The 24,056-nt window shown below is 40.3% G+C and overlaps 2 long non-coding RNA genes across 6 annotated transcripts in view; one reads left to right on the top strand and one right to left on the bottom strand.

Moving 5' to 3' along the window:
* Nucleotides 1-16,137, top strand: part of LOC128625903 (uncharacterized) — a 64,049-nt gene extending 47,912 nt beyond the window's left edge. For 4 of the 5 annotated variants that reach the window (XR_008389799.1, XR_008389801.1, XR_008389798.1 and 1 more), the window contains 4 exons: nucleotides 1,239-1,355; nucleotides 3,189-3,289; nucleotides 7,962-8,044; nucleotides 15,555-16,137. This is a non-coding gene — a long non-coding RNA (uncharacterized LOC128625903). The remainder of the gene's footprint in view (nucleotides 1-1,238; nucleotides 1,356-3,188; nucleotides 3,290-7,961; nucleotides 8,045-15,554) is intronic. The other variant, XR_008389800.1, reaches the window with a different exon arrangement.
* LOC128625904 (uncharacterized) lies at nucleotides 3,018-10,161 on the bottom strand. The gene is made up of 3 exons (XR_008389802.1): nucleotides 10,088-10,161; nucleotides 6,603-6,670; nucleotides 3,018-3,144 (listed from the first exon to the last, which is right to left on the bottom strand). It is a non-coding gene; the product is annotated as an uncharacterized LOC128625904 (long non-coding RNA).
* Nucleotides 16,138-24,056: the final 7,919 nt, after the last annotated feature.

Raw genomic sequence — 24,056 nt, 5'->3', positions numbered from 1 at the left:
AAAACACTGGTGATCAGGATGCTCACTGAACTGGTTGATTTTAGTCACACATTAGATGAAAAAATGAAGGCAACATTATGTGAAATGAGGCAAAATGCACAGAGAACCAATGGTGATGTAAACAAATCTAAGCTAAAATGAATACAGTGGACCAGAAGGAAGAAAGAAATGACCAAACAGAAAAGAATGAAGAAAGAAAAATTGAACAAAATTCGAGGAGAGGCTTAGGAACATCTAGGACATCTTTAAACTTTCCAACATCCAAATTATATGTTGCCAGAAGGGGAAGAGTAAGAGCAACAAATGGAAAAGTTATTGGAACAAATAATAAAGGAGAACTTGCCCAATCTGGCAAAGGCAATAGACTTCCAGGAAGTCCAGGATGCTCAGAGAGTCCCAGAGAAGATGGACACAAGGAAGAACGCACCAAGGCAAACGATAATTACATTAGCCATGATTAAAATGAAGGAGAGAATTGTAAAAGTAGCAAGAGATAAGGGGACAGTCACCTACAAAGGTGTTCCCATCAGGCTGTCAGGTGATTTCCCAGAAGTGAACTTATAGGCAAGAAGGGGATGGAAAGAAGTATTCCAAGTCATGAAATCCAAAGCCCTACATGCAAGATTGCTCTGTCCAGCAAAGCTTTCATTTAGAAAGGGAGGGCAGATAAAGCACTTCTCAGATAATGTGAAGGTAAAGGAGTTCATCATCATCAAGCCCTTATTATATGAAATGTTAAAGAAACTTATCTAAGACAAAGAAGATAAAAAAGTACGAACAGTGGAAGGACAGGAAACTCACAGTTATTAACAATCATACCTAAAACAAAAGCAAACTCAGTAGAGAACTAGAAAAGGAACCTACAGAAATGGAGATCACAGAAGGGTTAGCAATCTATAGAAGCAGAACCAGAGCAATGGAGATCACATGGAGGGTTAGCAACAGGGCAGTGGGAGGAAGAGATGGGGGAAGAAGGTACAGAGAATAAGTAGCATAAACGGTACATACAAAAGAGGGGGGAGGGCAAGAATAGTATGGGAAATATAGAATGTAAAGAACTTGTGGCACATGGACCTAAACTAAAAGAGGGGAATGGGTGGAAGGAGTGTTCAGGTTGGAGGGGAATGACAGGGGGAGAATGAGACAACTGTAATGGCCTACTCATGAAATATATTTAAAAAATAAAAAAGAAGAGCTGTGCAGGGGAAATGAATGAGCCTTGAAACATTCTTTTCTAGAGCCTCTAAAAAAGATGCAGCCCTGCCAGTGCATTGATTTCAGCCTTGGGAGACCCTAAGCAGAAGAACTAGCTGAGCCATGCCATTGTGTGGACTTCCAATTAATGGAACTGTGAGGTAATACATTTGTGTTAAGATGCTAATTTTGTGACAGTATATTATGGCAGTAATGAAAAAGGATACTGGGGTTATATAGAGACCTCAAAGTCGACATATCCAATGCAGAATTTAGGATATTTCAATTCCTTGTCCACCGAGACGTCTCTGGTCTTTCCTTTCTCATTAATATTACCATTATTCACATACTTACTGGGGCCCCATATAAAATTATCTCCAGATGATTGTTTTCTGTAAGTGCGTGATGGGTTCTGGTACTCAGCGGGCATCCTGTTGCCTACTCTTCTAGCTTTATCACCCAGATTTGAAGTGTCTCACTGTACTTTCCCTAATTACATCTTTGGCCCCATGGTATAAGGCTTGGCTTCTGTCAGCTGGAACCTTCATTTGAGTTGCTTACCTGGGAAGAAACTGGTAACTTTTCTGACAACAGTGGAGATTTCATAGTATTGCTCATCTCTTTTTTTAAAACACTGGGAATAATTTTTGTTCAAGTGGAGAGTACTTTGCTTTTTTAAAAACAAGTTAAAAATTGTTGTTCAAGTATAGTTTTTTGCTTTCTGCCTCCCCTACCACTCCATCCCACCCTCCCTCCCTCCCCTATTTCCACCCACCTTGTTTTTGTCTATGTGTCTATTTTAATTGTTTCTGCAAACCCTTCACCTTTTGCCCCTATAACCCCCTCCCCTCTCCTGTCAGGTCACTGTCAGCCTGTTCTCAGTTTCAGTGTCTTAGTTATATTTTGCTCGATTGTTTGTTTTGTTGATTAGGTTTCTGTTAAAGGTGAGATCCTATGGTATTTGTCTTGTTTTTTAAGTTGAAAGATTTGTTCATTCTGAAGAGAAATTTTCGTTTCAATCTTTTTTTAATGGTAATAATAGTTCCTTCTTTTTCTTATTTATTTATTTATTATGATCACCCAAGAACATTTATTCATTGCTTTATGAGAGAGAGAGAGAGAGAGAGACATCAGTGTGAATGAGAAAGTTCGATTGGCTGCATTCTTGTACATGCCCCCCGACCAGGGGTCCAACCCACAACTTGGGTATGTGCTCCAACCAGGAATCCAAACTGTGACCTTTGGTCCATGGGACAGCATCCCAACCAACTGAACCACACACAACAGGCCAGGACTATTGCTCAAGTCTTTATTTTCAGTTTGTTAGCCTAATGTTTATGTGAGTTCTTCTGGCTTCCTTCTAAGATGATTTCTCCACCAGTTTAGGGCTACTGGAATATCTCATTCTTATCCCCAATTGGACTAGTTTGTTGAAAAAGCCTTTGGGTGAAGTAGAAGTAGTTGTATCTTGGGTAGTAGCTGCAGGGCTGGTGGGTTATTCTGTGGCTGTGGTAGATTTCATTGTAGCAGTTTGTACTTGGGATGCAGGGTTTAAGTAGGCAGGATACACAGGAAGGTATCCAGGAATTAGAGAGCAGTTCAGAAAACAGGAGGGGGTGGTGGAGGACTCTCTGGGCCACTAGGGGGAGGAGGAGGAGGTGGTGGAGGACTCCCTGGGCCACTAGGGGGAGGAGGAGGAGGTGGTGGAGGACTCCCTGGGCCACTAGGGGGAGGAGGAGGGGGTGGTGGAGGACTCCCTGGGCCACTAGGGGGAGGAGGAGGGGGTGGTGGAGGACTCCCTGGGCCATTAGGGGGAGGAGGAGGGGGTGGTGGAGGACTCCCTGGGCCTTTAGGGGGAGGAGGAGGGGGTGGTGGAGGACTCCCTGGGTCATCAGGGGAAGGAGGAGGGGGTGCAGGTGGTCTCCCCTCTTCTCCTTGACTCTCAGCAGGCTGTGGGAAAAAAGAAGTTAACAAATTTAAATTAAATATTTCAGTGGGTATCCAAAGAACTTACAGTCTCTGTGGCAGGCAGAATTCTGAGATGGCTCCCAAGATTCCTGTTTTCTGTTGGCCAATGCTGTTCTGACTGTACCAGGTGAGCCTTTTAAAATAGGTTGCACAGGTCAGAGACACAAGATGTCCGAGAGATCTGAACCTGCAGCAAGTGTTGTGGTCTTAGCTTTGGAGCCAAGAGCCATGTTGTAGAGAGGAACACATGGGAATAAATGGTGGATGGGCAAGAGGAGCTAGGACTGGACCCTGGCTCAGAGGAAGCAAATAAGGTCCTCAGTCCCTCAAACAAGGGACCCAATCCTTCTAATAGTCACACAAGCCTGAAAGAGGATTTGGCTCCAGAAACGAACACAGTTTTGGGAACAGTTTTTCAACCTTGTCAGACCCTGAGCAGAGAATCCAACCAAACCAAGGCCAGAATTCTGACCAAAGAATCTGTGATATAATGAATGGAGTTTTGAAGCTAGTAGTTTGTGGAGATTTGTTATGCAGCAAGAGAAAATACTATATCTATCTAAGTCACACAGTTTGAAAGTCTGTATTAGAGAAGAGGAAGAGTGTTTCTTTTTTGTCCTGTGAATGCCTAGGTGCTCAGTGAAAGCTGAGATAGTGCTGAAGGAAAATAAAAATGGAGTTAAATCACATCGTTTGCTTATCGTAGAGACAGCCATTGGCATCAGTTTCAAATGGAGAAAATTTCTCCTGTCTCATTGAAGAGTTCAAGAATGTTTCAGAGTTTGAAACTAATAAGTTGTCAAATATGTTACTGAGCACCTACTTTGTGCAATATGCTGTAGTAGGAGCTATAAGGGTATAAAGATGCAGTTTGTGAGTGTACAGATTAAGTAGCTATGATACTAGAAGGTACAAAAATTGCCCAAAGAGAGGCAGTTCCCTGCCTCTGCTACTTAGAGATTGGTGAGTGGGAAATGCTTTCTGAGCCTCTCTCTTACTTCACCTGGAAAATGCCATTCCCAAAAGTCCCCCTGACCTAGGGGCACGGTGAGATTTGTTGTGAAACATTATTAGCAAAGTGCTTAGGGCAGAGCTTGGCTTAGGTGCAGTGCTCAGTGAATGTTATGTGCTGCTATTTCCTATGGTAAGCCCTTGGATAGTGGCTGCAGTTTTTGGAAAGAAAAATAGTGCAGGAAACAAATACATTTAGAGTGACTAGTTTTGGAGAGAGGAAGGATTGTCTCACTGAGAAGGCAGCATTTGAAAGGGGGCTGAAATAATACAAAACTGTGTTGAGGGCAAGTCAAATGGAGGAAAGTATGTAAATGGTCCAAGGCAGGAAAACGCAGGTGCTATTCTCTTGAGTCCTCTTCTCTATGGGACACACAACTGAACTTCCTTCCTGCTGTCCCCAGGTCCTTCAGGGACTTGTGTGACACTGCCAGTGCCCAAATGTAGGAAACCCCTAAATGTTTCCTTTTCTTAAATTCTACTTGCAGGTCCCTAACCAGAGTTGGCAGAGGTCAAAGCCCTGTTCCATTGCAAATGTATGGTGTTTCAGTGTTGCCCTGCAAATCCTTCAAATGCCTTAGATTTATGCCACGCCATTCCCCAGAAGCCTGCACTTTTCTAAGTTGGTGCCAGTTTAATTAGAGTTCTCTTCCTCTTCTTTAGCCCTCATCCACCCCACTAAGCTGGTGTTTTCTACTGTTTCTTCAAAGTAATGTGGGAAGTTACACATGAACTTTATCGATTTACTGGCCACATGCCATAAAGTCATAAGTATTTGGATATTTCCTTTTTCTTTATAAGTGTTTCTTCAGGATTCTGTCAGTCTTTCCTTTTTTATGCCTGAACTTCAATATGTGCCTTTTAAGTGGCTTGTTTTCCCACAAGATAACTAGCGCCCATGTGCCACTTTTAAAAAAGTCCCCTTCCAACCATGCATTTTCTTGTCACCTCTTTCTCTTCACCTCTGTCCTTGACAGCAAAACTCTCTGAAAGGGTAGCCTAGGTTTGCTGACACTGATCCCACTTCTCATTCGTGAGCCACTCTTCGAACTGACTTTTGTCCCCAGCATGCCAGTGAAACACTTTCTTTGGTGTCACCAATCCAACACAAAATGCCTAGTTACAGCTCTGAACGTGTTATGTCAGCCATCCCTACTTAGTGACAGTGTATTGAATTGGGAAGGGCATTTGACCCAAGTGCTGACAATCCAAAGGCTAGATCAGGGTGTTTGAAAAGTTCAAGACTTGTCTTTCAATCTGCAAAAACTCCAAATCCTTAGTGTGGAAGAATACTTCCCATTATTTGCACTGTTGAGACAGTTACTTTCCTGAAAGTACCCTTATCTCCTGAGCATATCCTGGGTATCAATCTAAAAGTTATGTGCAATGCCAAAAATCTCTGTAGTCAATATCTGTTTTTTCGTAGCCTTTTACCTTATCCACAGTAATTAGCTTCCTTTTCACAAGTGGACAATGATAATGAACTTGGTAGAAATGATGAAGATACTATGTTAGAAAGAAAAATTACTCTCTCAGGGGAATAAAAGGAAGCTAATTTCTTCCATTTCTTGGCTTAGGAACAATTCGGTTAGGATATGAATACTTAAAACCTCAATGTATTTATTCTTTAATGTGTTAATATTTATTCATTTTCTTTGGTAGAAGTTCCTCTGGAGTTTATCTCTTTCCCAAAACTGAAATGAACCTATCCCTGCTTTTCAGCTGACTATTACTGTATTCCTTATGGAACACCAAAACTTGTAGCTTTTTTTATCCATTAAAATGTTGAATATGGTTTGAATATTTAGAAGCCTCGTTGGTGCTTAACCCAGTCCTCTACTCCTGGGAGGTGTTTATTGATATCAATATTTACAGCTTATGAAATGTTTCCTGAGTCCTTGGAATAATGCATATTTCTGGGTCTTACTGTCAGACACTCGTTCATTGTGGAATGTGGCTTGGCTTACTATATTTTTAATAAGTGAGTCAGTTTACTCTGATGTAGATAAACATGAAGCCCATGTTGATAAAATTTTTCTGTTTTAACTATGCCCATATGTAGATGAGGAAACAAAATCTCAAAAAATGTAAAGAATATAGTCAAGCTTATTTCAAAAATGTCACTAAGTGTATTGGAAATAATTGCAAGAAATGAGTTTCCCTGCTTGTGAAGTTGCTAATGTATGTGTACGCAGTTCTATTCCTGTCTGTGTAATACAGTCTGATATTACAGAACTAAACAGTGGCATGTGGTGGCCATGAGCTATGTGTGGCAATTTAAATTACATTAGATGTATAATTTAAGTGGAAATTAAGCAGTAGAACAGTGATTGACAGCTGCTAATATATGAGGAATATTAACATCATTAGTGTGAAAAATCTGACTAGTAGCTGCATGAGAAATATGAAGGGTGATTAAGGAGACTTACCGAGAAACAGGCTTGAAGGGCCAAGAGGCCCAAGAGTAGGCACAGTGATTTCATCCTTACTGTTACTCCTGGAAATAAGCACAATGGCTGATCAATACTCCTTGTGTTTTGAAAGTGTCCCAACCACTGGTATTTGAAACAGTGTACAAATAGTACTGTATAGCATTTTAAGAAGATTGTCTAATTTTATTTTGGACTAGGTATTAAGAAGGAGCAATACTATTAGGCTTCTGATGTGGAAGTATGAAATAATGAAACTCATTTTCACTTTTGACTTGTAAGCTAAACATAGGAGATAATGGCAATAAGTTGTTCATAAAATGCTTTATTTGACAGAGCTTTTATGAGTAAGATTTTTTCTTTCATATATTATCTTGTAAGGTGAGTCTTTTTCTTACTATGGAGATGTCTCAAGAAACATTTATTTATATATTTGTATTGAAGTTGTTGGTATTACATTGGTTAACAGAATTATATAGGTGTAAGGTGTCCAATTCCATATGACATCATCTGTGTACTGTACTGTGTGTTTACCACTCCAAGTCAGTCTCCTTCCATGTCTTTGCAGTTGGCCCCCTTCACCCTGTCTTGCCACCTCCACCCCATTTCTCTGTGGTAGTCGCCATAATTTAGTCTCTGAGGGTTTTTATTTGGCTTAATCTTTTCACCAAGAAATAAAATTTAAAATATATGATTTAGTTATAGTAATACCTCTAAAACCAATTTATAAGGTAATGCGGTGCCTATTACAAAATATCTCGATGTTCAAGTCTGAAAAAGGGTGCATTTCAAAGACAGTTGACCCTTGAACAAAACAGGTTTGAGCTGCAGGTGTCCACTTATATTGAGTTTTTTTCCAGTAAATGTATAGTGGGCACTCCATATCCCTAGGTTTTGCATTCACAGATTCAACCAACTGAAGATTGAAACTGGTTTTGATCTTCTCACTGGGAATCTGTGGGCACAGAAGGCCAACTGTTTGCCTTTTTCTACACCGTAGTATATATAAGGGACTTGAGCATTCACAGATTTAGTATACATGAGTGACCAAAAATAAATCAGTCTGCAGACACTGAATGATGACATGTGAGTCAAAGATTATGCTTGGATTTTCTACTGTGGGGCATTGGCACCCCCAACCCCTGTGTTGTTCATGGGTAAACTGCAGTTGAAGGAAAAATTGTCATGTAATATAGATCCTATTTTTAACAACATTCTACTAAGTTGTTTTATTCCATGATAAGCAATCTCAAGTTACTTCCAAAACTACGTATAATGTACATCAAAGACCAAGGCAGAATTGGGGATACGTTCAGGTGTTTTTCTCTCAATCAGCTTCAAATTTACAACGAATTTCAGGTTCATGATAGCCTGTGTTCTGGGAGAGCAGTACATGCATGTCTGTGAAGACTGGCTTTCTAGTAGTCAGCTCTACCTATCAGGTGAGTGTGTTGACTGAACAAGTCCTAAAAGAATCTTAGGAACAAATTTCACTGAATATTCCATTATACCTGCAGATAGCTTTTTCTTTAAGTATTACTTTTCCTCTGACACATTCTTGGATAACATTTAAAAAACAAAGTCAAAACTCAGAATAAACATGTGCTGTAGTTCAATTCAATTCTCTTAGGATTTATTTGATAATGTTCTGGTCATTATGAAACTCAAAAAAATGTTAAGGCACATCAGGGGGAAGAATTGATTGATTGTGTAATTTGGCTGGATTAATTGTCCTAAGTGCTGACATAAATGCTTTCCTTTGACATGTAGAATTTCACAAGATGTAATGGATTTTATGACTTACCAAATTTCATGTAAGTCACATATTATTTTAGTGAAAAATGGATGTTCTCTAAAAGCCCATGAAAATGATATCTTTAAAAGTTTCGGAACCAATCAGAGTGGTCCTGGCATAAAAGCAGATATATAGATCAGTGGAACAAAATAGAGACCCCCGAAATAAATGCATGCCTTTATGGTCAACTAATTTTTGGCAAAAGCAGCTACAACATACAGTGAGTGAAAGGAAATGTATTCAGTAAATGGTGTTGGGAAAGTTGAATAAATTTGTGAAAAAAATGAAATGAGGTAGTTTGTTCACTATTCTCAAGAATAAACTCAAAATGAATTAAGGATTAAATGTAGGAGTCCAAATTTTAAAAGGTCTAGAAGAAAACTTAAGCAGTAAGATCTCAGATATTTCTCATGGCAATATTTTTTCTAATATATCACCTTGAGGAGGAGAACAGAAAGAAAAATTGACACATGGGACTACATAAAACTAAAAAGTTTTCATACATCAATCTATCAACAAAATGAAAGGACAGCCACTGAATTGGGGAACATATTCACCAACAATACCTCTGATAAAATGTTAATACCCCATATTTACGTAGAACTTAAAAACTCAACACAAGAAAACCCCAGAATAAATACAATTAAAAAATGGGCAAAAGACCTGAATGGACACTTCTCCTAAGAGGACATGCAGTTGGCCAACAGGTATATGAAAAGTTACTCAACATCACTAATCATCAAAGAAAGGCAAATTAAAAGCACAGTGAAATATCTAGTCAGAATGGCCAGCATCAATAAATCAGTAAATGACTGTCCTAGCGAGGATGTGCAGATAAAAACCCCTGGTACAGTGTTGGTAGAAATGCAGACTGGTGCAGCCACCGTAGAAACAGTATGAAGTTTCCTAAAAAAATAAAAATGGAACTGCCTCATAACCAGCATTTCCACTTCTGGGAATATATCCAAAGAAATCCAAAACGTGAATTTGAAAAAAATATATGCACCCTATGTTCGTTGCAGCATGAATGACCATCACCAAGATTTGGGAGCAGCCTAAGTGGCCATTAACAGGTGAAGGAGTCAGAAAGCCATGGTCCATCTGCACAGCAGACCACTACTCCACTGTAGAAAAGAAGGAAATCTTCCTTTTTGGAACAGCATGGATTGACCTGAAGAGCATTATGCTAAGAGAAATAAGCCAGTCAGAGAAAAGACAAATACTATATGACTTCACTTATATGTGGAATCTGATGGGCAGGATTAGTTAACAATCAAAAGAGAAACAGATTCATAGGAACAGAAAACAGACTGATAGATTTATTGGGGAAAGGGACTGGGAGGCTGGGTGAAAAAGGCAAAGTGATTAAGCCAAAAACACTCCCATCATAGACACAAACAACAGTATGGTGATTTCCAGAGGGAAAGAGAGGTTGGGGAGGTAGAAAAGGGTAAAGGGGGACAGTGGTGATGGGAGGGGGCATGGCAGCAGGAGGGGAACACACACTGCAATATACAAATGATGTATTGTAGAATTATATAGAATTATTATTATAGAATGATGTACACTTGAAATGTACATAGGTGTGTTATCCAGTGTTACTGTAATAAATTCAATAAACATTTTTAAAAAAATGAAAAGTTTAGTATTCAAAGTAGAAAGACTTCATACAATGTTTCCATGTACCTACCTCTGTGTGAGGGTCCTTCTCAGGGCTGAGAATTGTGCTGGTCAAAATGTGTCCTCCCAGTTATTTGTCCAAAGATGACAAAAGAAGGTGAGAAAGAATGAGAAACTGCAGCTCTTATATATGCTGCAATGGATTTCTAGTGATAATAAGGAAAAGCTAGTTGGAACAAATAAACATCTAGGTTGGGTGTTATTTAAACAAAGATAGAAAAGTGTCATTGCCAATTTGTCAATCTTTTTTCTAAAGGGTTTTATTTTTCATTTCTGAGGAGCTTTGACCCATTCAATATTATGTGTTTCCTGAGGAAACATATATTATACAACAAATCAAAATGCCCTTTCGTTTCAATAAAATAATCTGGAGTGTGTGGGGCACTGTTGCCTCTTTATTTTAAAGAAAAGCCCAAGCTGTTCTTTTCAAGTAATTGTAATGGGTCATCTTTTGTTATGTGTTACTATTACCATGTTGTTTATTTTATCTGGAAGTTAACTACACTTGTGAGAAATGAAAATGCCAAGTTGTTTTCATTATTTTATTTTATATTTTTACATGTCAAGTTAATTTTAAAGTAAACTCTAATACCAAAGAGGCAAAATTTGGGGGGATGAAACATAGAATGAAAATTAGAAATTGTTATTAAATCAGTGATGCTAAATACCACACACAGGGCACTGTGGCCAGTTATGTCCTGAGTGTCTCCATTATATTACCTGAGTTTTGGCCCCTGTTGTACATCTTTTGGGTTTAACTTTTCTACTCCTTTTTCAGTTGAGTAGTAAAGTTGCATTACTATTTTATTCTTAGGTATTTCTACATGTCCGCTGATCTATATATTATTTGTTCCATTTATGCAAAGTTAGCATGGTTGTGTAAATGCTTTTGAAGGATGACAAAAGTGAGTGCTTGGATTAAAACTTGATCTAAGTTTTGGAAATAGCAAGAAAGAAAAACCTCGATTCATACATTTTCTTAATGTTAACTGCACTTGAATTCTCCGAGTCTCTGATTATTTCAAGATATGTAGATGATTTAAAAGATACTTAAATGAACTTTTTTTAAAAGGAAGGTTCCTGTGGCTAGTGAAGAACTAAAACAGTTGTCTCAGATTGTGTTTTGACCTGGTTTCCTCAACACACAGCAAAGAGAAAGGAGGATGGAGAGAAATGATGGATTAAAACAATGGAAAAAGTAGACCAACTAATCACAATGTGTAGACCTCATTTGGTTCCTAATTCACAGGCAATATACAATTTGTACACCAAGAGGTTTTTTGATATTCTTAAGGGAATTAATGTTATAGGTGAAATAATTGTATTGTCATGACCTTACAAACAAGAATCCTTTTTTTTAAGGGATCCATTCTGAAATAGTTACAGATAGAATCAGGAGACTGGGACTTGCTTATCTATACTCTGGTTTGTGGGTAGTGAATTGAGGCATGGGTTAAGCATGATGGATTAATTGTTATTGGGACTAGGCATTGGGTCATAGATATTCATTACACAATTCTATTTCCTGTACATTTTAAATTCCCTAGAACAAAGTTTGAAAAAAGTAGAATGTATCTATCACTTGAAAGAATAAGTAACCTTTATCAACTTCACATTATATGTTAGTGTGCTCCAGAGATGAAAGTGAATTTATAGTCAGGTCATTTTCTTCAGAGTGTAATGCCAATTTTATTTGCTGAGTGATATCAGATAAGCTATTTCAACTCCTTGTACATCTGTTTCTTCACTGAAAATGTGGACACTTATAATTTCCATGTCATGGAGTTCAGCTACTCCATAGTTCATCATTCCCACATTCGACATTCATTTAATCCCTAGTACGTTTATTTAATGTCAGATATAGTTGTTGAAGTCACAGAATATTTAAAATTTTGTTGTGTTAAAAATATTTGTGGAGTCAGAGATGGTGTCAGAACAAAGAAGCGACATTTTGTGAGTTGACCTTAGTTTTCAATTATTGCAGTTAATTGAAAAATGCATTAGCTTTGTCACATTTTCTTGGCTTTAAAACAGTCTGATACATAATCAAGTGTAGTAAACTGTATAGTTGGTTTGGTAAACTTGGGGCTTAATCAGTTATTGAACAATTAATATGGTCTAATAATGGAAATGATTCTATGTGTAAGTTTACATGGAAAGTTCAACAAGCTTCTTTCTTCTCTGACAATAATTCAGGTTGTCAAAAGAGAAGTGTCTCTTCTTTCTTTTTTTTGGTGCCCAAATATTTTTTAACACAAGTGTTTTAAATCCAGGAAAAATCTACTCTGTAACAGATCATTGGCTTTGGAGGACTTAGGATGAACATTGTCAAAAGTGAAAGGTCATTTCTGAGTGACTTGTGGCCAACAAAGTCTCAGAGCAACATAAGCCAATGGAAGCACATGTCTGTTTAGAAAGGAAACAGTCACTCAAGTTAGGCTTTAATTAATGCATGGCTTTAAAGATTGTGAGTGTATACTTTCTAGAATAGTACCTGAATTAACTAGTGTCTGGAAGTTCAAGGTGACAGTGAAGACAGAGAATTAAGTGTCAGACATAAAAATAGTTTCATGAATAATCACACTTGACCCAATGAAACTCGGTCGTGCAGCAACTTATTTGCAGTCTGCTGCTCTGTGGTGCAGCAGTACCACTGTGTCTTTGGACCTGAGGAAGGCGTGTAAGTGTGTCACTTCTGAATTGTGGATTTGGCTCCAACCTGTAAAGGAAAAATCAGTATAGAGTTGCCTTTTCATTAGAGTTTTATTAGATGGGTAACTCTCTAAGAAGGATTATAGTTTGTCTTTGAAGATCTCTTGGGAAATATTGCTGGCTTCATCTTATTACTCAAAATATGCTTCCTTTTTCACGCTTTATTTAAAAAAAGCCTGGCTCTATACAAGTTTTCTCTGTAAACTAGACTCAATGCTTTTAAAAATTCAAAATGTAAATGAAACACATTTGATAATTGATGAATAATGTTACATTTGTTTTTTCATTTAATTGACAAAGTAACTCTAAGCCTTAGTGAGAAAGAAATGAATATCCTGTTTTTTTAAACAGAAAACTAGAGGGGTAGTGTTAGTATTAGCATCACATCACACATGTTTAATAAGGTTCATTTCTTTCCTATTTTAAAAGGATTGTTGTTCAGGTACAGTTGTCCCACCTTCTTTCCCATTGCTCACCCCTACCCTGCCTTCCTCACTCCCATAATGTCCATGCCCTGAATCCTCTATGTGAGTTCCTTTGCTTGCTCTTTCCCCTTCTTTCCCCTGTTATCCCCCTCTCACTATCCCCTCCCCTGTGGCCACTGTCCATTTGTTCTTTATTTCCAAGTCTCTGGTTCTATTTTTTGTTTTTTTGTTTTATTCATTAGGTTCCACTTATAGGTGAGATCCTATGGTACTTGTCTTTCACTGCCCGGGTTATTTCACTTAACATAGTGCATTCCAGTTCCATCCATGCTGTTTCCAAAGGGTAGGAGCTCCTTATTTTTCAAGATTATTTAAAAACAATATTCATTGTCTATTGATAAGAATTTGTTACTTAAAAAATAAAGAAGAGCCCTGGCTGGTGTAACTCTGCAGATTGATCATAGGCCTGCCAACCAAATGGTCTCATGTTCCATTCCCAGTCAGGGCATATGCCTGAGATGGGGGCCAGGTCCCCAACTGGGGGTACATGAGGGGCAACCACACATTGATATCTTTCTCCTTTCTTTCTCCTTTTCCCTCTTTCTAAAATATAAATAAATAAAATCTTTAAGAAATAAAGAAGGACTCTAGTACATAAGTTTACTTAAAGAATGAAAGTTGTATCTTCATTACTTAAAAGCTAGTATAAATACCTTAAATAACAACTGTATGTTTTGGGGAGGAAATGGTATATTATCATGTAAAATGAAAATCTAAAGACTGAAGTTTCAGAATTGACCTTGCCCTCTATAAATAGTATGGCCTTTGGAGAAATTTTGGTAAGCTGTCAGGGCTTTATTTTCATCTGTGAAATAGTCAAGTTAAAATAAATACCTCCCTTTTGTTCCCATGAGAGTCAGATCTAGATTTGGAGGGGCCAAGGCTTATATAATTTTGAGAGCTGATGATAATTAAAAATACAAAATTATAGTTACCCACTACCCAGTGTTTGGTTGACAGCAGCCATAGAGAAGGGGAGAAAGAGGGAGGGCCAAATGCCCCAGGCTTCACTGCAGTGGGAATGGTCTGTTAGAAGTTTGGGAGAGGAATGGAGTCTGTAATATTTGTCTTTCCTGCAGAGACAACAACAATGTCAGTGACTACCAAAAGCAAACGTTTATTCTTCTCATGTCACGTGTTGACAACTGAGGGCAGCCTGGTCCTGGGATTTTGTGGTGTGTGTTTGTCATTCCAGGACCCAGATGGAAGAGAGAGTCTCCAGTTAGGACTGGAATCTCTTGTGGTGTAAGGAAAACAGAAGAGCAGGACTGGTGGGACTGCTGCCGAGGAGCGGCCTGTGTTGCCTTGAGCTCACACTGCAGTGCCCAAGCAGGTCAGGGTGCCACTTAGTCAGTGAGGCGTACTGTGTACAGAGGGCGGATGCCCTGTGGCCCTATGATATTGGGTGAAAATCTACAATCCTCTTTTTATAAGGGCAGTGGAAGGAAATGGCTGGGAACAGCAGTACCATCTACCACAATTGGGAAGCCGAGCCAAGGGACTGACAAATGCATTTCATTTATTCCTTTAACAAAACCTTATTCTTTGACAGTCTAATTCTTTCTGCCTTGTCTGTGACGCAGTTTTATTAATGATCTTCTTTTGAAAACGAAATGTTCAACTCCTTATTTTCAACTGTATATAATTTATGCTCTTGCCTGCCTTACCTTCTCAAGCCAGTGGCCTGTTGCTTTATGTTCTGTTTAATGGGAAACCTCTCGTGTTGCTGTTTCACTCTTCACCCCTTAACTTTTTTATGATTTGGATACTTACTGAGTTTCTTATTTCTAAGCATTGTGTCATCCAGGTGGTTATTGTTCTTATTTTCTTTTCTCTAAGTGTTTGTAAATTCTTAACCCTTTTTCTTTTCTTGATTTTTTTGAATAGCTTATGAATTTTGTGACCTCTCACTGCCCCTTTCTACCTGCTTTCCTGACTTTCCTCTTGTCTAGGAATGAGTTTCCCTCATGATTGTACCTTTTTCTCTCCTCCTACTTTTGATTTTCTCCCCACCAGTCCTGCTCCAAATCCTCAATTCTCCTCTTCCTCTTCCTCTTCTCTCTTTACTATACAACAATAAATTCACAGAGGATGTTGTGTTTCTGAGAGCAATGTGCTCTAAATTGTATCCAATGGTAAAGACCATCTGAATTGCATTGATGTGGAGTTCCTGCAGTACTAGTGGTGCAAAACATTTTGTTACATAAAAGTGCAGGATAAGCAGCACACACAGCTGACTGGACCATCACAATTGATTCCTTGTTTGTTTTTACATTGCAGATGTCCTGGGCGTGAGTGGTGGGAAAAGTTAATAGTATGGCCACAGCAGCCAGGTGGAATGCCTGTTCTTCATTGCCTACTATGTGTCCTTGGATAGTTGATTAAATTCCATGTGCCCCAGTTTTCCTATCTGTAGAATGTCAATAATGATGACAATTATAAGATGATGGTGAGTATTAGATAGTTATATGTGAAGTCTGGGAACCGAGTTTTCCACATAAAAGAAATTAAATGTTTTTTTTAATTTTCAAGTTACCTTTTCCCTAATAATCTTCTTGGTAAAAACTTTATTAATTTTCTTTTTCTATAAAACTCTTAATCCTGGTCCTTGTTAATATGTTTATTGAGTCTAGTTCTCATATCCAGTTTTCTATATATGTCTGATATCCATGGACTACATCTTTTTCACAGGGTTAAGAGCAACTGGACAGTGTGGTATGTAGTTGAAGTGGGTTTTGTTGTATTAACTAGAGAATTTGTTTTCAACCCTCTGTACCAAGTTGTGTAATTTTGTTTCTCTGATCTTAGTTTATCTGTTACCATTTTCTGTGTTTGCTCTTCCTAAAGATGAATAAATATCTTTCTTACATGCTTATTATCATTTGTGCCTCACCTGTAATGTTTAATAGCTGCTACACTGATACAGATGGGTTCCTAGAACACTCACCTAGTGGGGGAAGTCTGTACTACAAGGGGTCAGCCCTCCAGAAGATTATTCCAATTTTTTTGGGGGGTCTTCCTTTATATGGCATTTGAAGAATATTGATTATAAATTATTTATAAGAATGAAATGTGGTTGGGTTAGAGTGAATGGAATTGAATACAACAGGGTTTTAAGGGTCATCATTAAATGGAAGAGTCCTTCTAACAGATTAAAGTGTACACAGTTCATGAGATAAGTAGGATTGTTTTTTACTGGAGATCTTGAAGCAGAAACGTTTCTCCCCATCCTCATTCTAATGTGTGTGTTGAACCAGTCTGCAACTTTCCAGTAGTACTCTGTTTGCCTTCTTGTGTCATGATAACTACTATTCACTCAGGTGCCAAGCCTGGAGACCATTTGGAACCAACATCTCTATTAATTGGTACAAGAAAAAACCAGACTGTCTTTTGTGGGAGAGAAAAATGGGTGATCCAAAGAGAGCTAGAACAAGGTTTTTCATTGGATAAAAATTCTCCTTGCTACATTTTAGCATGGGACAACAGGGTAAGGGGAGTTCCTGAAGTTAGCAGAGCCCATAAGGCTTTGTCAGTTCACAAAATGATACTGGATAATATTTGCAGCAATAAGCCTTAGACAGTATAACTTACACTTCAGATAGTGTAAGTTAGATTCAGGTATTAGTACACAAATTTAAAAATGTTAGGTGAGCCCTGGCTGGTGTGGCTGAGTGGATTGAGAGCTGGCCTGTGTACTGAAAAGTTGCCAATTTGATTCCCAGGCAGGGCACATGCCTCGGTTGTGGGCCAGGTCTCCAGGTGGGGGTGTGCAAGAGGTAACAGACCAATGTGTCTTTCCTGCATTGATCTTTCTCTCCCTTCCTTCCCTTCTCTTTAAATGTAAATTAAAAAACTGATGGATGATACCAAGCATACGTTGTTGATGGAAAGTTATCATACCTTGAATTCTTCAGTTTATTTGATGCACATTAAGAATTTATATGGTTTCAAATTTATTTTATAGTCTCATAATCAATTTTCTTCACATATCTTTTTTGGGGGGAGCCTACCAAAGACTAAATATTTTACAGAAATGCTACTTCAGAGGTAGAATCAGAAAATACAATTTCAAATAATGACATTACACCATCCTATTTACAAATGTTGGGGATTCTAGAGACTGCTGATATGTAAAAAAATAAAATAAAATGATCGATTTCAATGGTCAACAAATGACACAGAGGAAGTTACATTAGGATCTTCGGCATGTTGGGGGAAATTGATAGCTATTTTAAAATATAGCACAGCAATTGGGGGACTGTTTTTTACATCCCGGGTGTTTAACAGCCCAGTGATTTGCCTTGTTTCCTCTAGCTTATCACCTACATACTAGAGATAGTGAAACGTTCGGCTTTCTGCCTCTGTAAATCGTCTCCTGCTTTGGTCTGAAGGACAGGCCTCGCCCTCGCTCTATCCTACCCCCACCCCCGCTCTATAAAATAACTGCTTTCCCTTTGCTCAAGGCCCAGAATTTGGAAACTGACTCCTCTGGGCCCGCGCATAAAATAAACTTCCACTCCGTACACCCGAAAGTGGTTGAGTTGTTTTCTGCAACATTTGGTTCCCTGACCGGGAATCCACATTCACGCGAGCAGGCTTTTTGCCTCAGGTGTGTGGGCGAGTGGGGAGTGACCCAGAGGGAGCCCGGGGGCGAAGGGAAGGCGCGCCCTGGTGATTTCGGGTCCCGGACACCCGGGGCTCCGTGGAAGTCATCCTCCGGACCGCTCTTCAACCCGGGCAGGCGGGGTGCGGACTGGAACTCTCTGAACCTGAGAAGGCGCCGTGGGTAAGTGCCCCGGGGACCAGAGCCGGAGATCAGATCCACCCCTTGGGATGGAAAGAGAGACTGATCACCTGCCAGGCAGGCAATTAGCCGTAAGTCCTCTGGAGACCAACTGGCCATCTCGAAGGGGAAATGTATCCTCACCTGAGCAGTCCTACTCCGGCGGGACTGTATAAATTCTTGGATGTTTGTCTGTGTGTTTGTAGGAGTGGATGTGTTTGTGGCTCCACCGGTGAAAAACCTACGGAGCAAGAGTGACCCCCTCCCCCGTCCGCTGGAGGGACAGGAGGCAGCAGAGGCGCACATGACTCCCTGCACCTGCTAAGTGGGTTGCCAGGGAGACAAGCAGGGCTGCCTCAGCCGAGCCCCCATGACTGAGCCAGGAGCCAGCTGTGAAGACCTCCTGGGCCCAAGCTAACGGCCCCAGTCGTAGGTCCTTTAGGAAACCAAATACCACCCAGGAGCAAGGAGCCACCAGATTGCCTAAGCAGAGGAACCAAGAGTAAAAAGAATGATAGATAAATCCAGATAAGTAGAAATATGTATAAAGGATGTGAAAGTTTTAAATCTGGAGTAAAGGAAACCTTAACTACTTGTTTTCTGGTTTTGTGGGAAAAGAGCAAATGTCTCACATGTGGTTCTGTTTCTAATCAGAAACCTGTATTGTAAGACCTAGGAAAGGTCGCCTGTAGCCGGCTGGGGAGAATGCCTTTGCCACCCAGGAAGGGTTAGTTGGGTCTGATGTGTGCTTCAGCCTGACACAAAGCAGCATGTCTCTGCCATGAGACCGGGTCTGAAGGAGCATGTCTCTGCAAGGTGCCCGTGGATGCACTGGTACAAGAGAATGCCTCTACCTGTGTGTTGTTTGGAAACTGTGTTTCGGATTTTGCTCTGTGTCTGCTCTGAAAAGGAAAAAGAAGGAGCCCACTGGCACGTGACAAAGGCCAGGATTACAGGTGCCTACAGCCCTCAGCCTAGCTGGCTTGGACCCAGACCAGACTGCCACAGGGCTTCAGAGACTCTCCCACTCCCCTCAAAGGGGGGCCTGGCCAGAGATCTAGAGTCGTTCACCGGGAGGGAGACTGACCCAGTGTTGCTGCGGTGTGTGGGTGGCCTCCTTTCAGCCACACTGGCCCAGGATGGGTGCTGGAAGGGCCCTTGCCAGCTTTTCGAGCTGCTGGCTGGGACAGGGTACAGGGTGTCCTTGAAGAAGGGGTGCATGTCTGGGCAGGGTGGGCACACTGCGTGCTGACCCCAGAGCTCGGGAAGGGTGGAGTGCTTGGACCAGACTCTCAGGGAAGCTCTGGCTGGTTTCCACCGCGAGGCTGGACTGATTTGCTGCCGCTGGCGCTGCTTGGGGTTGGGAGTGCCCCTAGCCCTTCGGGCTGTGCCCCATGTGGGTTGGTCTTTGGAGGGCCTCCTCCCATCCTCAGAATAGATTAAGGGGGTGGGGCAGACAGCAGGAACTCCCCTGGTGACATTGCCTTCTGGGGAGGTGAGGCCCACTGTAGGGGACTGGCTTGTCTTAGCCTGGCAAATGTGACTCAGCTCTGTATGGAAAACCTACAGATGTGAAGTGGTGGGCAGGAGCCAGATCTTCAAACCGAGTTTTACCGTGGGAATCAGGCCTAGAAAATACTCACAGACTGTTATGGCTTGCTCTTGCTAAAACTCCTTCACCCTGGTCTAAAGCAACAAATGTATATTGTTTATCCTCAAGGTAACTTCCAAAGCCTGTGTGAGCTCTCCCAAGGACAGAGCTAATCAGCTCATTGCCATCCCCCTCTGCATGCTATTTTTATTTCCTTGATTGTACCTAGAATGTAGACAATAATGTTCTATATAATAGATGTTAAATCTTTCTATGATGTAAGACCCCAGGAAAACAATAAAAGCCTGTCAAGGCAAGGGTCTGGGTGCTCCCCTCTTGACGGAGTGGCCGAGGCACCATAGGCACTCTCCCCTTGAGAGAGTAGTCGTGCCTGTTCCCTTTTCCCACACAGGATGGTTGTCGCCTGTGCATTGATTCTTGTCATCAACCACAACAGGCAGACTCTGCTGGACAGGGTCTGCAACAGCCCACTACAGCTTCTCCCACCCTGCAAGTGGGAGAAGTCACTACCATGAATTCGCAGCCTCTGTGAGTAGGCTCTGCTCACCTGCTGCACTAGGGGCCTCGGGGACCTCCTGGACCTCCTTTCCTCTAGAGACTGGAGCCAGAGCCTCAGGACTGCCATTTTGGGTAAAATGGGTGAGCCACGTGAATGCCCCACTATAGAGGACATAGCATTCATGGGCGTCACCATCTTAGAACTGGCTAAGGCTTCTTTTCAGATTATGGGCTGTATGATGCTGCTGTGTAGACACTGCAGCAGTCAGGTTCTCTGGGTAACTAGTTCTGATAAGAATAGCTTTAGTTTTGAAGGTCATGAACTGAGGTCCAAGGCTGACCATCTGATTTATAGGGTGTTCAGAAAGGTAAAACATGTCTCTGCAAATCTAGGGACTTTTATTAGAAGATGCCTACCTATAGTGCTAGGGACTTTTAGCTGCCAGATACTGAGTTTAAGTAGAGTCCTTCCCAGTGTGGGAAAGGAACAGGGATTAAAAGTGGAGTATGGATAAATCTGGATAGGTAAAAAGGCTATAAAAGGTTTGTGAATATTGCAGAAAGTCTGTGGGAAGCTATAAAAATAAATGGAGATGTGAAAGTTTTGGAAAGAAATTATGTGGTGTTAGTATTAGAAGGTGTAAGGCATGGAGATGCATCTTGATGGGTATTAGAAGGACAAAGATTTTCCTTCAAGCTTTGTGTTTTTCTCCCTACCCGATCCCTCCAGAATTTGGCATTCTGAAGGAATAAATGATAATATAAGGTTTCTTTGCATAAAACCAGTAAGACCAGTCATTAATAGTGGTTTCGTTAACCAGGACTTTGACTGGAATGTCACACCTGAAGGAGGCATGTATGGGTTCTGGTCATTACCAGAAAGCTCAGAGGAACTGGGATTGACCTGTGAAGCTAGTGAAAGCCCACAAGAAGAGCCTGGTACTTTGGTTGGTTGTGAGGTTCTAGCCAGCCTTTCCAGGGAAGAAATGAAGGTGGCTTTCCTGAAAGATAGCTAAAAAAGGAACCTGTAGGTACAATAGAGGCTCAAGAATTTGAGTGAAACAATTGGTACAGGTGAAGCCAGATGGTAGATGTGTGGTTCTGCTTCTGTGCCCCAAGGGGCAGACTGAGAAGTCAATCTGAAGGTTCCCTGTGTGAGTTCCAGCAAAGCATACTTAAGGATCAGTAGTGATCCAGGCTGCTCTTGGTGTGTTTATGCAAATGAACAGTTAAAATCAAAAGCAGGACCCAAAGTAGTCCCTGTAATAACAGTGAGGGTGATCTTAAGGAGAAAAATTGTAGTTCAAGGAAAAATCACTATATTCAGTATTAGAAATCAGCATGGCGCAGCTAACTGTCTTAAAATTTTATTTTCATTTAAGAGTTGAAACCAGGTTTGTAATGTCACCGAAGATGTACAATTTACAGGTGCAAAGGACCTGTCAAATTGCCACTGTTAAATGTCATTACAGGAAGGACCTTGCAATGGAATGTCATCCCAAAAGAGTCTCATAGGCACAGAGACTGGTTTGGGGATTTTTGTGTAAATTAACCTGTGTGTTCTTCTGTTTTCATAGGGTGTATGCCTATGACCTGCCTATGCCTATGGATGATTAGTTACAATATAGGCCTCACTTGAGCCCATCTTCATTGTCGCCCCCCTGAGACTCGATGGTTTGATTCAACTAAGTAGCTAGGTTGATAAAGAGTTGGGGCGGTCTGTGGGCTTCACCTTAGAACTGATTTTCCCTTTTCTGCCTTGATAGCTTAGACAGAAAGGGCTCAGAAATCTGAAAGGAAGGAAATCTTAATGTATTCCCCTCAGCCTGAGTAAAGTATAGTAGGCCACAAGAGTCTGGGATAGGTGTAGCATGCCTTGTACATCTTCCTCCAGATAAGCCATTCTTTACTGAAGTCCCTGCCTTTGTCACTTAATAGTTATAATTTAATTGTACTTCCAATTTCTTGCCTAATCTGTCACCTCCAGAATACAACCTGTTCAGGATGCCAACGGTCCAGTAATGCCAGCCTTTGGATGCCAAGCCCGCAACTTCCTGGTGATAGCCAACTGACCAGGACCCTGTAAGGTCCTTCCCCTTGCAGAAAGAACTCCCTCTGTGCTGCACACCCCCCCCTTTCAGGGTTCCCCTGACCCAAGGGTAGGTAGGACGACATCCATGTCCAGCCGGAAGCACTTACAAGAAGATGAGACCTTTGTCCATTGTCTCGTATATAATTCCAGAAGGGAAAGAAACCTCATTAATACTCTGAATCCAGGGAAAGGGGGGACCTGTACATTCCTAGGAGAGGAATATCGCTACTATGTAAATCAGTGAGGGATCATAGCTAAGAAAGTTAAAAAATCAGAGAGAATATAAACCACCGCACCAAAAAAACAGAAAGTTAGAATTAGAGAAATTGAGGAATAAATCCTCAAGCCTGGCTCCAGTAGCTGTTTCCCTTTCTAGGACCCCTAGTTATTATCTTCTTAGGTTTAAGCTTCAGCCCCTATATCCTGTGGATCATAGTCCAGAACTTAGAAGCAACAGTTACCCGCAGGGCAACCGCCAAGATCCTGTCCCTCCAGAGACATTACTATCAGAAGATACTCCAAGATTAATAGGCCAGCCTTATAGTGATGCTAGACCAGCTAATAGTGCTGTCAAGCATCAAAGGGGGGAATGTTGGGGGAAATTGATAGCTATTTTAAAATATAGCACAGCAATTAGGGGACTGTTTGTTTTACAGCCCGGGTGTTTAACAGCCCAGTGATTTGCCTTGTTTCTTCTAGCTTATGGCCTACATACCAGAGATAGTGAAGTGCTAGGCTTTCTGCCTCTGTAAATTGTCTCCTGCTTTGGTCTGAAGGACAGGCCTCCCCCCGCTCTATCCCACCTCTGCTCTATAAAATAACTGCTTTCCCTTTGTTCAAGGCCCAGAATTTGGAAACTGACTCCTCTGGGCCTGGGCATAAAATAAACTTCCACTCTGTACACCAAAAGTTGTTTTGGCTGAGTTGTTTTCTGTAACAGGCAAAATATAAAATTGAAACAACATGTGTAGTATAAACCTATGTTGATGTAAAACAATGAACTAATGGTACATTTCATGATTAAGAATTGAAAAAATAAATAAATATACAGTGTCAAGCAGAAGTAATGCCTACTTGAGTGTGGTTGGTTGGGTAGTAATATGAGTATAATAATTTATAGTTTTTATTTGAACATTTCACCTGAAATATATGGTGTGCTTGAGTCTGATATTGTGATGTTATAGAATTACATGCTTATGATTTTGTAATAAAAGATTTTGTAATAAAAAGAGGCATTGTTTTTGCCTGACCCTGTATGTAAGATACATAACATGTACTGAGAAGCAGGTAGTGAAAGTCAAGATGATAGCAATCAAAACCAGGACCTTCATCTTGTCTTAGGGTTTTCTAGAAGTAGGATGCAAGAGATGCTTCATTGGTGTTGGGAAAATAAAAGCAGTAGCATTTGGTTTTTGCTAACTTTTAACCAAAGGAACAACATTTATAATGAAAATTATGGATACTGATAATCATAAAATCTTTGCAGAAATGTAAAAATCCTTATATTTAGTAATAAAGTTTAATAGCATACTGCACATAAATTATCCAAATATGCAAGGACAGAAAAATGTAAGCAAAAATTAAAATGTGTAGTATATTTTTATTTATGTGTGAATTTTCTGTTATTAAAATTTTTAAGGTGTTGATTTTATAATTTAAATACATAAAGGAAATACACTAGACAGAAAGTTTTAAACATTAACTTACAACTTAAAAAGTGTATAGTTAGAAATATGAAATGTTTTATTAATCTCATTTTTATTATGATTAACTTAGAAACTTGACATTTCTGCTAAA

The sequence above is a fragment of the Artibeus jamaicensis genome, unplaced genomic scaffold, assembly GCF_021234435.1.
Source record: "Artibeus jamaicensis isolate MK-2021 breed Jamaican fruit bat unplaced genomic scaffold, CSHL_Jam_final scaffold_1031, whole genome shotgun sequence".
In the NCBI taxonomy this organism is placed as follows: domain Eukaryota; kingdom Metazoa; phylum Chordata; class Mammalia; order Chiroptera; family Phyllostomidae; genus Artibeus; species Artibeus jamaicensis.
This window is presented reverse-complemented; position numbering and strand designations above follow the sequence as displayed.